The sequence below is a fragment of the Zeus faber genome (genome assembly GCF_960531495.2).
Source record: "Zeus faber genome assembly, chromosome: 2".
NCBI classification, from domain to species: domain Eukaryota; kingdom Metazoa; phylum Chordata; class Actinopteri; order Zeiformes; family Zeidae; genus Zeus; species Zeus faber.
In genome coordinates this window covers 36,501,565-36,515,533 of record NC_137189.1, presented here as the reverse complement: position 1 = coordinate 36,515,533, position 13,969 = coordinate 36,501,565, and the positions used below count along the sequence as shown (strand labels likewise).

Here is a 13,969-nt window from a genome sequence, read left to right as displayed (position 1 = left end):
TTCGTCCCTACATTTTACCCATACTAGTTATACTACATTATGTTTGTGTGTAGAGGTAAGGCTCTCCACTCTGGGAAGTTCGTATCACACTCCCTTGTCTCCACAGAAACCTGTATCGGCTCCGGAGGAGGCCTGACCCAGACGACCCTTTGTATGAAAATGATATACATTTATGGGCACAAACAATAACATTTGTGGACATCAGCTGCTGTGTTGAGCAGGTATTAGGAAGAACGTTGGGTAACAGTACTGCTAAAACATCCTCCTTCTAAAACCACAACAAAACATCGATCATAAGTTCAGAACTAGACAATTCCTGTTGATGAACAGTTTGATGTGTAATTCGTCCAAATTTAATAAGAATTGAGGAAGACCAGGAACATCTGGCAGTTAATGACACAGGGAGCCACTCCCAGCCTCATAGAGAAACAATGAGCAGAACACATGGCGCTCTATTTTGATCCATATCTCAAAATGTATACATGTAGTAGATACTAGAGCTTACAGAATAAGTTAATGAACAGTTGGGATTTGTCCAGTTTCGGTCAGAATCAAAAAAGTCACAGCAATGTCGAAACTTTTTTTTTTTTTAAACAAGTGTCACTCAGAGTGCAGTGTTTGAGCCTTTACCATGAGTGTGGATGGGAGATGCCACACTGGAATACAAACGCTCATAACTCAAAATTATAAATGCAAGCAGTGAGATGTTTTTCTCTTGGTGAGCGAGTAGTTTAGATGCTCAATTTAACTTTTAATTAAACTAATTAAATGTTTAATTATATTGTTGGAGCTGTGGTGTAGCATATAAATGTTGGTCAGGTTGGTGAATTCTTCTCCCCTTCACTGAATTTTCCCCATAAGTACTCCCAAACCCTTGGGGCAAATTTCATCACAAAAACTGGATTAACGTAACATAAATATTAGATTGAAGAATTAACACAAAAAACGTCTGTCCTTCCAAAAAGTTAATTGTCTGTGATGCCCGATCAAGTCGCTTGGTTTGATTTATTTCGCACCCCTGTACATGTAGTTAGAAAATGCTGGGAGAAGGACAAACTTTGGCTACAAGTATGTAGTAATTTTATGAGGGAGCCGAACAATAAGTGAGCCGACTTCCACGTTTTGAGTACTGAATTCCACTGTTTGATGGTTGACAACCGGTGGGGGGAACCTGCACACAGCCTGGGCACCAAGCGAAGGCATAACTCTTGTGCCTTGCTCAAGGGCATCAGCAGGTGACGAGAAGGTGCTGTTTCAACTCATCAGGCTCTGGATTAACTCTAGTTTGGTCGAGGCAACGCTTTGCTCCCCATGCATGTATCCCCCACACCGAACCATCCCGGTGAGGTTTGAACCCGGAACCTTCTTTCCGTGAGGCAAGCGTACTATCTACTGAGCCACCATGACACTGACAGACACAAAAACATCCGGTTAAATACACATGAATACGCTTACATGAGAAGGTAAATCTCACTAAGCCCTGCGGTTATTGCATGTCACAGTAGGAAGTACTGTTTCCTCCCGGCTACAATGTTCTGGGATCACTGGGGCATTGCTGTGTAGAAGTCGCATATTTGCGTTGGATTCCTCCATAGAAGTGGGTATAAGCAGGTATCGGCAATGTGTGTGTGTGTGTGTGGTTAGGGCATAGTTCATCATAAACATCTCACCCCTGTGACACAGATCCTTCTTGCTGTGAGGCAGCAGCACTAACCACGGAGCCACTCAGACCACATCGGGCACTCAAACTTTAAGACACATGTGGTTAGATGCACTTTAAGGTGCTTACATAAGAGGATGCATACAAGCAAGTCGGCGGCACGGTGGTCAGAACTGCTGCCTCACAGCAAGAAGGTTCTGGGTTTGAGCCTCCCTGGGGCATTGCGGTTTGGAAGTTGCATCTTCGTGTTTGATTCCTCCATAAAAAGCGTGCATGGCCGGCACCTGCAGTCAGTCGCATCCACGACCAACTCCTGTTTAAATGCCTTGTCAAGGGCCTCAGCAGGTACCTCCAAAGCATGTGATTCAGGATTGGAGGGAGCCAACAGTAACATGTGGAGAACATAAAACATCTATGCCCCAGTGAGGTTCAAATCCAGACCCTTGATGTGAGGCAGCAACACGAAGATACAAACATGTGGTACATGGATATATTTACATAAGGATGCATGGTAGTGGAACAGTGGTTTGTACTACTGTCTCAGAGCAAGAAGGTTCTGGGTTCAAACCTCACTGGGGTGTTGCACGTTCATGTTTGAGTCCGCCCACTATGAAAGACATGCAGGTATTACTGATGCCCTTGAGCAACGTATTCAAACTGGTGTTGGTCCCTAGTCCTGTGAAGCTAGAGTCGGGGATCGGGGTTGTACTCGCCCCGCCTTCTTTTGCTCTGAGAGTGGGGTCCGGCTGCTGCAAGCTACCTGGACCCGAGCTGATGAGCACCACTTCCCTGGAGGCGTCTACTTGCGGCGCTCTACACCAGCAAATAGACTGTCATACCGTCTAGCTTTGACATTGCATAGTATAGAAATTCAATAACCTATGATTTGTGGTATTATATTATAAATGTTGCCCACTCGGCCTCCACTGCAGCCTGGTCATCCTGGGAGGGGGATCTCTCCTTCTGTAGCCCCTTCTCAAGGTTTCTCCGCATCTTTCTTTCCCCAAACGATTTTCTGGGAGTTTTTCCTTGCCCGGATGATGGTTCTGACTAGAGCATGCCGTTGATTTCTCTGTGAAATGTGGGTTTGTGAAGCCTGTAAGACTGTTTTGTGATTCAGGGCTCTATAAATAAACTTGACTTGACTTAAATTCCCAGCGGGAGCGACCAAGTGGATAAAAGCGTTTACCAAACGTTCTCCATATACAAAAATATTTTTAAAAGAAAGTTGATGAAATGCCAAGCGGAAGTCTGAAATGTGCCCTTTCTAGAACCAACGCTTCTCTTTCGCTGGGGATGAAATGGAGAATTTTTTTTTACCAGAGTGATTTATGCATTAATAGAGGGGAATGTGCACATGGCTGACCTGAGGTTTAATGACCTGGAGGGATACCAAACCACTTCTATTAGAGCGAGAGAGCAAGAGCGAGAGAGAGAGCAATGTGTGTACTGTAGGTATGTACTTCCATATATGGGAAATATGATACTACTAATTACTTAACACTGGACGACCTAGCCCGCTGTGTTTCCCTATGTACTATATGTACAGTATTTATGTGCATATATATGCTCATATTTCAGGTTACCGGTTTTACTATATGTTCTGCATTTTAGTCCATATCATTATTCATATTAATAGATCTATTACAATTTGAATTTGTTAACAGCAACGTTAAAAAAATCTCGTAAAAATTCATTTTTTATACCCTATATCCACAATGAATCAAGTTTAAACACAGAACAATTACTCATAGTTGATATTTCATATAGCACAGACACTTGACTGATAGGCTTTTAAGTATTTATTTTAACGTTGTAAAGTTTTATTCTACCTTTTCATTTGCATTCAATTTATTTGTTTGCTCCACGTTACCTGCTGCCAGCCATCTTGCCTGCTGGAAAAGTACAGGAGGAACAAATGAGCTGCAGAAGAATCCATTCAGTTTTACCTCATGGGGGAAGGGATGGGCTCATTTAAAAAATGATTTAACAATAACCCTGCATCTTTTATAGATGCAGGGGTTTTGTATTTATTTTGCGTTTATTTGAAGAGATGGCACTTAAGTTATTTTATTTCTCGTTAAAGTAATATTAAGCATTAAATAATTTTGTTTGCCCTTGCCCTTAGTTTAAACTCTGTTTAAGTCCTCATATTTGGACCGCACTTTATACCTGTGAATTCATTAGTCTTGGTCCCACACAAGGATAGAGATAATGATCATTGTTATTATAGTTGTGGTTATTATTATTATTATTATAATTATTATTAATAATAAAAAATAAAAAAAAATAATAATAATAATAATGATAATAATAATAATAATAATTAAAATACCAAATTGGTTTGTTTGATCATTTATTATTAATAATAATAATCAGAATCAGAATCAGAAATACTTTAATAATCCCAGGGGGAAATTACTACTACTACTACTACTACTACTACTACTACTACTACTAATAATAATAATAATAATAATAATAATAATAATCATCATCATTACAAAAATAATGATTATTATTATTATTATTATTATTATTATTATTATTATATTTATCTATCAATTGAATTAATTATTGTTTTATTGTCTTTATTTCATTATATGTGTAATATTATATGTGCAACATAATTCAAATATAAATGTACTGCAATGATGTGTCATGATGTAAGAGCTCTTGCAGAGCCAAAGAAGCCAATTTGGGACAGAGAGCGAGAGAGAAAGAGAGAGAGAGAGAGAGAGAGAGAGAGAGAGAGAGAGAGAGAGGGAGAGAGAGAGAAAGAGAGAGAGAGAGAGAGAGAGAGAGAGATTTTTTGATTTTTAAAGCATCTTTATTTTAACAATTTCTCTAGTTCACAGTTACAGACAATACAACAAACACACTTGGTTCACTAACAGAGTCCTACACGTTAAAAACAGACTGGAAGCACAGGTCGTCCTCCACCAGGGAACAGATGGCGTCGTTAAAACACCACAGCTTGATGAAGACGTCCAGACTCTTCATCAGTCTGTGAAAGTTAAAATCAATCAAGACTCTGGCCCTGACCAATGCTACAAACACTCTTCCTAAAACACTCTCCTTTCCCCTCAGTTTGTTCCTCCTCGTGAGGTAGATGGCCATCTTCGCTTCCCCTACTAGAAAATTAAGCAGTCGCCATTTCTCTGCGTTGGCCCTGTAGTATCTAGCCCCAAAAATAAAACAGTTTCTGGACCACTCCTCCTTAAAGAGCTTAAAACTTTCCTTTAAAAGACTAAAAAGCTCTAAAAGTCTGTCGCACTCTGCAAAACAGTGAAACACGGACTCTGGCAGTTTGCAGAATGGACATTCATTTGCGACCGTGGGATTAAAAACAGAAACAAAGCTGTTGACAGCTATGGCTCCATGTAGGACCCTCCATTGGAGGTCCCCCGTCCTTTTCTTGGAGGGAGCTTTGTAAAAACTCCTCCAACACGGCTCCTCCTGTCCCCCCATCTGGAGCCGTCCCCTCCAGACAGTGTCCTGCCGCCCCTCCAGTCCCTTCCTATTTAAAACAACCACACACTCTTTGTAAAAAGCCTTCCCGCTGGCTGCGTGCAGGTCCAGTTCTGCATAACGTGCCCTGTGCAGCAGCTTCCCGGAGGACCCCTCCAGGTTGGGGGTCAGGGTCATCTCCGGGAAGGGATCCTCCGAGTTTGGCTCCTCCGCGCCTTCGCCGTACTCCTTCAGCAGGGCCAGCTCCTCCTCCGTGAGCGTCTCCCTCCACCTCTTGAGCACCAGGTGTACGATCCTGGTGGACCTCACCCCCAGCCGCTCCGCCATGGCCTCGCCGTCCTGCAGGTCGCTCCCCGCCGCCGCCACCACCTGCCTCAGGGTCAGGACCCCCGCCTCCCTCAGGATGCTCCTCAGTCCTGGAGTGGCCCCGTCCTGCACATCCAGCCTGGCTCCTCCGATCACCGGCTCCTCCAGGAGCCAGTGGAGGGAATCTGCGGCCTCCCTTTTCCTGTTCTTAAAATACCCCCATGCTTTAAAAAGCTCCTGATAAAAACGGGGTAAGCCCGACTTGTTTAGAAGACTCGTGTCCATTAAAAACAACGAGCGGTCAAGTCCCATCCTCCCAGTCCTCTTTAAGACCAAGCCCGCCACGTCCTTCCAAACGTTAAAGTACCCCGTTAACAACTTCTGCACAAACTGTAACCTAAAAGTTGCCACTCTGCTTCTTATGTCCACCACACCGTGCCCCCCTTCCTCTTTAGGCAGAAAGACCCTTTCCTTCCTGACCCAGTGGAAATTCCGCCCCCAAAAGAAGTCTATCAGCTCGGCCTGTATCTTCCTAACTAGCAGGTCTGGTGGTTGGACACAGGCCACTCTGTGCCACAGCTGTGAGGCCACCAGGTTGTTAATAATGAGCGTCCTGCCCCTATAGGACAGCTGTGGCAGTGCCCACCTCCATTTTCTTAGCTTGCCCTGTATCTTTCCTAGCAGTCCTTCCCAATTCTTCCCCACCACACTTTCGCTCCCTAAAAACACTCCCAGATACTTTAACCCATCCCTTCGCCACCGTAAGCCTCCTGGCAGTTTTAAAAGTCCCCCCCTCCATCCGCCCACAGCCAGCGCTTCGCTTTTGCCCCAGTTGACTTTCGCTGCTGATAGCAGCCCAAAGTCCCTGACGATCCCCTCCAGTTTGCTGATTTCGTCCTGTTTCTTTATTAAGACAATGACGTCGTCCGCATAAGCTGATAAAATGTGGCTTTTCTCGAGACCGTTTAGAAACACACCCTCGATGTTCGTCCTTAATTGACACAGCAATGGTTCTATGGCCAGAGAGTACAACATCCCTGAGAGGGGGCAGCCCTGTCTCACCCCTCTACGCACTTTAAAAGGGCCGCTCAGCCCTCCATTAATCTTCAGTATACTCTCGATGTCCTGGTACAAAACCTGGATCATGGCTATCAGACCAGGGCTGAGGCCAAAAGCCTCCAGAGTTTTCCAGAGGTAAGGGTGCTCAACCCGGTCAAACGCCTTTTCCTGGTCTAGCGAAATGAGCCCAGTTTCAATGCCCAGAGAACTAGAGACGTGCAAAATATCCCGAATTAGGGACACATTGTCCAGAATGGACCTACCAGGCACACAGTAAGTTTGGTCCTGATGGACTACCAGGTCCATCACCTCCCTCAGCCTGTTGGCCAGTGCCCTCGACAGGATTTTATAGTCCGTGCACAGAAGGGACACAGGACGCCAGTTCTTGATCTCCTGCAGGTCTCCTTTCTTGGGTAGGAGAGTGATGACTGCCCTCCTGCAGCTGACTGGCAATAACTTATCTTTAAAAACTTCATTAAAAACCATTAAAAGGTCCTCCCGTAACTCCTCCCAGAACTCTTTGTAAAACTCCGCAGGAATCCCGTCGATGCCAGGGGCCTTACCCCCCTTCATGCTCTGCAGGGCCGTGGAAAGATCCTGCAGGGTCAGAGGTTCCCCCAGCACCGCACTGACATCTTCCGGGACCCTGGGCAAATTCCCACAAAAGGAGTAAAGCAGTTCTTTTTGCTCCTCGTACTCACTTCTGTACAGCTCTGTGTAAAAGTCCACGGCTCTCGTCCGGATCTCCTCCGGCCTCCTGAGCTCCTGTCCTGTGTCTGATCTCAGGGCGTGGATAAACCTGCTCTGCCCGTTGCTCTTCTCCAGGCTAAAAAAGAAACTAGATGGTGCGTCCATCAGTGCTGCGCTCTGGAAGCGAGAGCGGACCAGCGCCCCCTGCGCCTTGGTGCCTAGTAGGTCCGCAAGAGCAGCTCTTTTAGACTTGAGGTCCTTAATGTGATCTCGATTCCCAGTGGGTTCCACTACACCCTGTAACTCCACAATGTCAGTCTCCAGATCCCTCATAGATCTGGTGATGTCCCGTGTGACATTGAGAGTATACTGTCGACAGAGCTGCTCTATCTCCCTCTTCCCATAGTCCCACCACAGTCTTAAGGAAATAAAATCCTGCTTTCTGTCTCTAAAACCTTCCCAAAAAAACCTAAAAGCATCTTTAAAGTTGGAGTCACATAGTAGGGTGGTGTTAAAATGCCAATATGCGCTTTTGGGCTTTACATTGGCGATAAAAACACGGCAAACAACCAGGGAGTGATCGGTAAAACCAACAGGCACCATTCTGCATTCCTTAAAAATGTTAAAATGGTGCTTAAAACAGTAAAACCGGTCTAGTCTGGCCAACGATAAAGAGGTGCCTCTGCAGTGCACCCAGGTGTACTGTCTTTCATCCCCGTTGGTTCTCCTCCACACGTCCGTTAGCTCGTTCTCGCTTGAGAGCAGCCTCATCGCGTTCTGCGATGCTCTGTGAGGCTCACAGTGGTTCCTGTCTAACAGGTCGTTCTCGGTGCAGTTAAAGTCACCTCCTAGAAACAAAAACTCCCCAGTACGAGTTTTGCTTAAAACCCCATTTAAAACTTGCAAAAAAGTGACTCTGTGTGGTCCTGTGGTGGGAGCGTACACATTTATAAAGACAAACTTATGATGCTCAAATGCTGCCCTCACCACCATCAGTCTGCCCTCCACCACCTCCTCCACCTCAAAGGATGCTGGGGCAAAGCTCTTAGAAAAGAGAAGAGCCACCCCACCGCTGGTGGTGCTCTTGTGGCTTAGCACCACCTCCCCCCCCCACTCCCTCTTCCAGTCAGCCTCATTGCCAGAGTCACTGTGGGTCTCCTGCACCAACAGCACATCCAGCCTCTTCTGCTCCATCAGCTCATACAGCAGAGACCTCTTAGCTGCGTCTCTGGCCCCATTCGCGTTCAGCGTGCTGATGTTAAAGTCACTCATTGCAACGGAAAAGGGAAACAGCCCGAACAGCAGCGCCCACCTCCACCTCCTCCCCATCCTCTCCGTTGTTCAGCTCCTTCCTGATCTTCTGCACTATTTTCTTTAACCTGTACACCTCCTGGTCCGTGAACCCTCCTCTCCCCTTACTCCTCATCTGTTGCTGGGCCGCGTTCGCCAGCAACTCCTTGTCTGAGAAAAAATCCTCCACCTTAATCCCTTTCACATTCTTCGTCCTGTGCAGAAACGCTTTTATTTTGCCCACACTGTAGCTTTTTTTGCCCTTTTTCTTCTTTACGCCGAGAAAAACCTGCCCCTCACTGTCTGCAGCAGAGTCCTCCTCCATCCAGGACTCTGACTCCGAGCCTCCCTGCTCCACCTCCTGACTTGCCTTCCCCTGGCTTGCTGTCCCTCTCTTCGCCTGAGAGTCTCCTGCCATTTTGTTGGACTTTCTTTTGAGCCGGGGGACTCTCAACCGATCGTCCTCGTCCCCCATCTCAAAGTCACTTCCTTCCAGTGCCTCCTCCTCCCTAGCTACGTCACCTGCACTCCTTTGACTTTGTTCCGTAGCTTCCTTTCCCTCACCAGTCCCCTCCTGTCCCCCCGCACCCACCTGCCTGTCTTCCGGACCCTCCTCCTTCCCCTCCTGTCCTCCCGCCCTTACCTGCCTGCTTTCCAGACCCTCGCCTGCCTCCCCCCGTGTCTCCACGCTCACCTGGCTGCGCTGTCTACCTCCACCCGTTCCCTCCTGCGGCTCCACATTCCCCTCCCCCCCCTCCTTTTTTTTCCCCTGCCCCTCGCCTGCCCCCTCCTGTGCCCCCACCTTCACCTGTTTCTTCTCCTTTCCTTTCCGCCCTCCACCTGTCTCCCCCTGTGCCCCCACCTCCACCTGTCTTTCCCCTGCCTCCATTTGGCCCTCACCTGCCTCTCCCTGTGCCCCCACCTTCACCTGCTTTTCCCCTCCTTCCTTCTGGCCCTCCCCCGCCTCCTCCTGTGCCCCCTTCTTTGCCTGTTTTCCCCCCTCCTGACCCCCCCCTGCTCCCTCCTGTGCCCCCACCTTCGCCTGCTTTTCCCCTTTCTGACCCTCACCTGCCCCCTCCTGTGCTCCCTCCTTGTCCTGTCCACCCTTCTGCCCCTCACCTGTCTCGCCGCCTGCCTTCTTACCTGGACATGCCCTGACCTGGTGTCCCTCCCCACCGCACCCAAAGCACTTGGTGGTGTCAGTGTTGACAAACACCACGTAGTCAAACTCATCCGCCCTGATTTTAAAAGCTACGTTTAGCTCCGCATCCCTGTTGTTCAACACCATCAGGACGTGTCTCCTGTGCGACACCACATGCTTGAGCAGCGGCGACTTGCACCCCCGACGGGACTTTTTTAACTGGCGACACCACCTTCCCGTGCCTCGCCAGTTCCTTAGTGAGGGTCTCATCTTTAATAAACGGCGGAACATTCGCCAAATTCACCCTCCTCGCCGGTGTGGAGAGAGGCAGGACGGGAACAAACATTTTGTTCACCGTAACGCCGCTCGCCACCACCGCGTTCACCTTGTCTACGCCATCCAGGAAGATGACCACCGCGCTGTTCATCCGCGCTGCGGACACAACGCTGCTGTAGCCGACAGCCTTCCCCACCGCCAGGCTGCAGTCCTCCACCGAGACCGAGGAAGCCACGGGCAACTTAATGCCGTGCTTCCTCGTTAGCTTGGTGAGGTCCGACATGGTTGCGGACCCGCACCACCACCACCACCACTACCACCACCACCCCCCCACCCGCTGTGCGCACACCCTACAACCAACAAGAAAACTAAACCCGTCACCAACAAATAATTATAAACATGCAATTGATAGAAAAAGTTAGAGAGAAAATCACTCACTCTACCAAACGCTCACACGCTCCACTCGCTCACACCTCCAATCACTCAGAGAGAGAGAGGAGAGAGAGAGACGGGAGAGAGAGAGAGAGAGAGAGAGAGAGAGAGAGAGAGAGAGAGAGGGAGAGAGAGAGAAAGAGAGAGAGAGAGAGAGAGGGAGAGAGAGAGAGAGAGAGAGAGAGGGAGAGAGAGGGAGAGAGAGAGAGAGAGAGAGAGAGAGAGAGAGAGAGAGGGAGGAGAGAGAGAGAGAGAGAGAGGGAGAGAGGGAGGGATTTTTTTGATTTTTAAAGCATCTTTATTTTAACATTTTCTCTAGTTCACAGTTACAGACAATACAACAAACACACTTGGTTCACTAACAGAGTCCTACACGTTAAAAAACGACCGGAAGCACAGGTCGTCCTCCACCAGGGAACAGATGGCGTCGTTAAAACACCACAGTTTGATGAAGACGTCCAGACTCTTCATCAGTCTGTGAAAGTTAAAATCAATCAAGACTCTGGCCCTGACCAACGCTACAAACACTCTTCCTAAAACACTCTCCTTTCCCCTCAGTTTGTTCCTCCTCGTGAGGTAGATGGCCATCTTCGCTTCCCCTACTAGAAAATTAAGCAGTCGCCATTTCTCTGCGTTGGCCCTGTAGTATCCGGCCCCAAAAATAAAACAGTTTCTGGACCACTCCTCCTTGAAGAGCTTAAAACTTTCCTTTAAAAGACTAAAAAGCTCTAAAAGTCTGTCGCACTCTGCAAAACAGTGAAACACGGACTCTGGCAGTTTGCAGAATGGACATTCATTTGCGACCGTGGGATTAAAAACAGAAACAAAGCTGTTGACAGCTATGGCTCCATGTAGGACCCTCCATTGGAGGTCCCCCGTCCTTTTCTTGGAGGGAGCTTTGTAAAAACTCCTCCAACACGGCTCCTCCTGTCCCCCCATCTGGAGCCGTCCCCTCCAGACAGTGTCCTGCCGCCCCTCCAGTCCCTTCCTATTTAAAACCACCACACACTCTTTGTAAAAAGCCTTCCCGCTGGCTGTGTGCAGGTCCAGTTCTGCATAACGTGCCCTGTGCAGCAGCTTCCCGGAGGACCCCTCCAGGTTGGGGGTCAGGGTCATCTCCGGGAAGGGATCCTCCGAGTTTGGCTCCTCCGCGCCTTCGCCGTACTCCTTCAGCAGGGCCAGCTCCTCCTCCGTGAGCGTCTCCCTCCACCTCTTGAGCACCAGGTGTACGATCCTGGTGGACCTCACCCCCAGCCGCTCCGCCATGGCCTCGCCGTCCTGCAGGTCGCTCCCCGCCGCCGCCACCACCTGCCTCAGGGTCAGGACCCCCGCCTCCCTCAGGATGCTCCTCAGTCCTGGAGTGGCCCCGTCCTGCACATCCAGCCTGGCTCCTCCGATCACCGGCTCCTCCAGGAGCCAGTGGAGGGAATCTGCGGCCTCCCTTTTCCTGTTCTTAAATAACCCCCATGCTTTAAAAAGCTCCTGATAAAAACGGGGTAAGCCCGACTTGTTTAGAAGACTCGTGTCCATTAAAAACAACGAGCGGTCAAGTCCCATCCTCCCAGTCCTCTTTAAGACCAAGCCCGCCACGTCCTTCCAAACGTTAAAGTACCCCGTTAACAACTTCTGCACAAACTGTAACCTAAAAGTTGCCACTCTGCTTTTGATGTCCACCACACCGTGCCCCCCTTCCTCTTTAGGCAGAAAGACCCTTTCCTTCCTGACCCAGTGGAAATTCCGCCCCCAAAAGAAGTCTATCAGCTCGGCCTGTATCTTCCTAACTAGCAGGTCTGGTGGTTGGACACAGGCCACTCTGTGCCACAGCTGTGAGGCCACCAGGTTGTTAATAATGAGCGTCCTGCCCCTATAGGACAGCTGTGGCAGTGCCCACCTCCATTTTCTTAGCTTGCCCTGTATCTTTCCTAGCAGTCCTTCCCAATTCTTCCCCACCACACTTTCGCTCCCTAAAAACACTCCCAGATACTTAAACCCATCCCTTCGCCACCGTAAGCCTCCTGGCAGTTTTAAAAGTCCCCCCCTCCATCCGCCCACAGCCAGCGCTTCGCTTTTGCCCCAGTTGACTTTCGCTGCTGATAGCAGCCCAAAGTCCCTGACAATCCCCTCCAGTTTGCTGATTTCGTCCTGTTTCTTTATTAAGACAATGACGTCGTCCGCATAGGCTGATAGAATGTGGCTTCTCTCGAGACCGTTTAGAAACACACCCTCGATGTTCGTCCTTAATTGACACAGCAATGGTTCTATGGCCAGAGAGTACAACATCCCTGAGAGGGGGCAGCCCTGTCTCACCCCTCTACGCACTTTAAAAGGGCCGCTCAGCCCTCCATTAATCTTCAGTATACTCTCGATGTCCTGGTACAAAACCTGGATCATGGCTACCAGACCAGGGCTGAGGCCAAAAGCCTCCAGAGTTTTCCAGAGGTAAGGGTGCTCAACCCGGTCAAACGCCTTTTCCTGGTCTAGCGAAATGAGCCCAGTTTCAATGCCCAGAGAACTAGAGACGTCCAAAATATCCCGAATTAGGGACACATTGTCCAGAATGGACCTACCAGGCACACAGTAAGTTTGGTCCTGATGGACGACCAGGTCCATCACCTCCCTCAGCCTGTTGGCCAGTGCCCTCGACAGGATTTTATAGTCCGTGCACAGAAGGGACACAGGACGCCAGTTCTTGATCTCCTGCAGGTCTCCTTTCTTGGGTAGGAGAGTGATGACTGCCCTCCTGCAGCTGACTGGCAATAACTTATCTTTAAAAACTTCATTAAAAACCATTAAAAGGTCCTCCCGTAACTCCTCCCAGAACTCTTTGTAAAACTCTGCAGGAATCCCGTCGATGCCAGGGGCCTTACCCCCCTTCATGCTCTGCAGGGCCGTGGAAAGATCCTGCAGGGTCAGAGGTTCCCCCAGCACCGCACTGACATCTTCCGGGACCCTGGGCAAATTCCCACAAAAGGAGTAAAACAGTTCTTTTTGCTCCTCGTACTCACTTCTGTACAGCTCTGTATAAAAGCCCACGGCTCTCGTCCGGATCTCCTCCGGCCTCCTGAGCTCCTGTCCCGTGTCTGATCTCAGGGCGTGGATAAACCTGCTCTGCCCGTTGCTCTTCTCCAGGCTAAAAAAGAAACTAGATGGTGCGTCCATCAGTGCTGCGCTCTGGAAGCGAGAGCGGACCAGCGCCCCCTGCGCCTTGGTGCCTAGTAGGTCTGCAAGAGCAGCTCTTTTAGACTTGAGGTCCTTAATGTGATCTCGATTCCCAGTGGGTTCCACTACACCCTGTAACTCCACAATGTCAGTCTCCAGATCCCTCATAGATCTGCTGATGTCCCGTGTGACATTGAGAGTATACTGCCGACAGAGCTGCTCTATCTCCCTCTTCCCATAGTCCCACCACAGTCTTAAGGAAATAAAATCCTGCTTTCTGTCTCTAAAACCTTCCCAAAAAAACCTAAAAGCATCTTTAAAGTTGGAGTCACATAGTAGGGTGGTGTTAAAATGCCAATATGCGCTTTTGGGCTTTACATTGGCGATAAAAACACGGCAAACAACCAGGGAGTGATCGGTAAAACCAACAGGCACCATTCTACATTCCTTAAAAATGTTAAAATGGTGCTTAAAACAGTAAAACC

The 13,969-nt window shown here is 48.7% G+C and overlaps 1 protein-coding gene across 1 annotated transcript in view; it reads right to left on the bottom strand.

Moving 5' to 3' along the window:
- LOC307247789 (cilia- and flagella-associated protein 221-like) overlaps positions 1–13,969 on the bottom strand; it is a gene marked incomplete at both ends in the record, with an annotated part of 51,983 nt that overhangs the window by 16,760 nt on the left and 21,254 nt on the right. The window lies entirely within an intron of this gene.